Here is a 4076-nt window from a genome sequence, read left to right on the forward strand (position 1 = left end):
TGTATAGTATAGATGCAGTGTCATCCTCTATTGCAGTCCTTCTCAATTCCAGTCCTCAGGCCTCACCAACAGGTCATGAGGATTTCCTTAGTATTTCACAGGTGATACAATTATACTCTGTGCATCAGATATTATCGCAGGTGTTCTTTATATGGTATATCCTCAAAATATGACCTGTTGGTGAGGCCTGAGGACTGGAATTGAGAAGCACTGCTCTATTGTGTAAATAGAGAGAAACCTGTGGGGCGGGAAAAATTTATTCTGACATACAAAGGATGACACGTAGGGTAAACCCAGACTGCAGATGCTTTAAACATCTTTAATTGGCCGTATGGAAAAAATGGCTGCAAGCATGGACTCCCTTAATGGAGTATTACCACCCCTGCCCCAGTAATATGGACACCTGAACCCTCAGATCTGTTGCTGCATTCATCACACGTTACTTTTCTAATTGTCCATGACTGCCCCAAGATAACAAGGAGGAACCTCCCAGGAGCTGTCATAGACTCATGTTCCCCCGGGAACCTCCTGCTGTGTGTGAGAAAGCCGCCATAATCAATCTTGCAGCCAGGAGTGTCCACCCTTCAGCTGGTGGGGTGGTCTTACACTTTGATGGCACCCTTCCCTCCCTTGTCCTCAGTCATAGACGTTGATGGTTCTGTTCCCTCCTCTGTCCTCAGTCATAGACATTGATGGTTCCGTTCCCTATTCTGTCTATAGTCATAGAAGTTGATGGTGCCCTTCCCTCCTCTTTCCTCAGTCATAGTCATTGATGGTGCCCTTCCCTCCTCTGTCCTCAGTCATAGATGTTGATGGTGCTGTTGCCTTTAAGAATTTTGTCCGGATTGTTTATCTATGTGAATCCCCCGGTATGGACCTAGTCAGGTAGAGAGTCTTGTTTTACTGTTTCTTTTCCAATGTGATCTATGCAATATATTGTGGTCATTTTTATTTTTCCGAGTTTCTGACCAGGACAGGCAACCTTTAGTTTAGTAACGTTGGGGGCGTTCGCAGCGGTGACATCCTGCAGGTCGTAGCCAGAAGGGCAATCGTTTTGTATGTTTTGCTCTAATATTAATATTAATTTTTTTAATTTAATGGGAAACGATCGCTAAAGCTTCACATGACTGCTGGTGCAGAGTCCTCCCGGCAGGTTCAGTGACGGTCCTGACTCCTCTCAAATGTGTTCGGTGCTGGTGCCGACTCATCGCGGCCGTTTTCAGTGATGGTGACGACTCTTCCCGGTTCGGGTCCTACTTCTCCTGGCCGGGTTTGGTGCCGATCCCGACTCCTCCTTGACTGTATTCGGTGTCGGTGGCGACTCCTCCCGGCCGGGTTCGAGTCAGACGACTCCTCCCGTGTTTGGTGACTGTCCCGATTCCCCCTGACTGTGTTCAGTGCCGGTGACGACGACTCCCGGCCGAGTTCGGTGCCTCTGTTTTTTAGATCCTCCTTTTATACTTGTAATCCCTCATGATCCTCTGCTTTCTATTCACACAGAACAGTATATTTTTCAGCCAACTAAATGGTTAAACATTTTGTTCTTATTTTGTATAAAGAAACTGTTCAAGGAATTTTTGTAAAAATTTGTACAGAGCGTTGTCCTCAAATGTCACTTTTTTATAGTTGGATTTTTTTTTTTTTTTTTAATAGAATTCTGAATACCACTGATTCTGTGACATCATCTTATTTATCTTCTAAAGTCAAATGCTCCTTTCAGTAATAAAGCTGTACTTTAGTTTCTCATTGCAACCCCCATCATTAAAGTGCATTACCGTAGAAAACTGGAGTCCTACTTGTTGCTCTCACAATGTGTCATGGGGGGGACTACACTGCTCAAAATAATAAAGGGAACACTTAAACAACACAATATAACTCCAAGTAACTCAAACTTCTATGAAATCACACTGTCTGATAGCAGCACTGACTGACAATCACGGTCACCTGCAATTAGCAAGACCCCCTCAATAATGAAGGGTTCTTCAGGTGGGGAGCACAGACCACTTCTCACTACCTATGCTTTCTGGCTGATGTTTTGGGCACTTTAGATTGATGGTGCTGTTTTCACACTCGTATCTTGAGATGGACTCTACAACCCACACAAGTGGCTCAGGTAGTGCAGCTCATCCAGGATGGCACATCAATGCAAGCTGTGACAAGAAGGTTTGCTGTGTCTTGTCAGCGTAGTGTCCAGAGGCTGGAGGTGCTACCAGGAGACGGGGAGGAGGTCGTAGTGTCCAGAGGCTGGAGGCTACCAGGAGACAGGCCAGTATACCAGGAAATGTTGAGGAGGCCGTAGTGTCCAGAGACTGAAGGTGTTACCAGGAGACGTGGAGGAGGCCGTAGGAGGGCAACAACCCGGCAGCATGACCGCTACCTCCGCCTTTGTGCAAGGAGGTCTAGGGGAGCACTGCCAGAGACGCAGAGTCTGGAGACGCTGTAGAGAGCTGCCTACAAAATCCTGTGCTGTCCCACTAGGGGTGTTACTATTATTCGCACCCTTCGCTGAAGTCTGTACTTTTTGTGGTCCTAGTATAGTAAAAAAAGTGGATTTTTTATTCGCTGTAAAATCCCTTTCTCATAGTCTTCATTGGGGGACACAGACACCATGGGTTATAGGCTGCTGACACTGAGAAAAAAAACAAAACAGAAGTCTGCTCCTTCCAGCAGGCTATATCCGCCCAATGGCACCAAGCTAATTCAGTTTGTGAAAAAGCAGCAGAAGCAGATACAAGCAGTAAACAAGTCAATCATCAGAAAAATAACCTGAAATCGCAGGTCCACCTGAACCGGAAATGAAAAGAAGGGGTGGGTGCTGTGTCCCCCAGTGAAGTCTACGAGAGAGGACTTTTTTGGTGAGTAAATAATCCACTTTTCTCGTGCGTCTTCTTGGGGGACACAGACACCATGGGACGCCCAAAAGCAGTCCCTTGGATGGGAAAGAAACAGAGCGGAAGCCACTGCTGCCTGCAAGACCTTACGACCCAGACTCTCATCGGCCAACGCAAAGGTGTCCACGCGATAGAACCGGGAAAAGGCATGGAGGGAAGTTCACGTGGCGTCCTTGCACACCTGAAGGTCTGAAGCCCCGTGGCGAATCGCCGAGGAGGCACCCACAGAATGAGTGGAATGGGCTCGCAACCGAAAAGGAGGCACCTTACCCTTACTGCAGTAGGCCTGCGAGATGGCGGAGCGCACCCAGCGAGCAAGCATTGCCTTGGAAGCCTCCAGCGCTTTCTGGGGACTATCTGGAATGAGGAAAAGAGAATCCAAACGACGAAAGATACACGCGCAGGACCCCCACGACATCCAACTGGTAGAGAGCACGCTCCTTAGGATGCAAGGGAGCCGGGCAGAAGGAAGATGTCCTCATTGAGGTGGAATGCCGAGAGTACCTTTAGGCTGAAAAGAAGCCACAGGACTGAGCTGATGTAAATTAAGGAAAGGGGACTTGCAGGAAAGAGCTGCCAGTTTGGACATATGCTGAGCGGAGGTGACAGCTATTAAAAACAAAGGGAGGTTCAAAGGGAGCCGACTGTAAGGCATTCAGAACTAGGTTAAGGTCCCAAGGGGGGGGGGGGGGGGGCGGGTGGTTATCAGTAAGGGGGAACAAGATGAGCCACCCCCTGAAGAAAGGGCTTAACCGGAGAGAGAGAGATGCTAGAGGTCTCTGGAAGAAAACCGAGCGAGCCGAAATCTGGCCCTTGAGGGAAATAAGATAGACCAGAGTCCAACCCTGCCTGGAGGAAGGAAAGGAGTCTAGGCAAGGAGAAGAAAAGGGGGGAGGCGGAGGAGTCGGCACAATGACAGAGATAAGCCCTCCAATATCTGTGATAAATCCGGGCCAAGGCGGGTTTACGTGCCCGCAACATGGTCCTGAGAACTCTTATCAGAAAAACCGCGAGACCTTAAGATCCAGGTCTCAATAGCCATGCTACAGGAGATCGGCGTTATCCGGGAGGTGCAATGGGATGTCAGTGGCGAGGTTGACTAGCTCCGCGTATCAAGCGCGTCTGGTCCTGTCCGCCCGTCGCCTTGATCTTTCGCACTACTCATGGGAGCAGTGGAAGGGGAGG

This window comes from Dendropsophus ebraccatus, chromosome 4 (genome assembly GCF_027789765.1).
Source record: "Dendropsophus ebraccatus isolate aDenEbr1 chromosome 4, aDenEbr1.pat, whole genome shotgun sequence".
Lineage (NCBI taxonomy): Eukaryota > Metazoa > Chordata > Amphibia > Anura > Hylidae > Dendropsophus > Dendropsophus ebraccatus.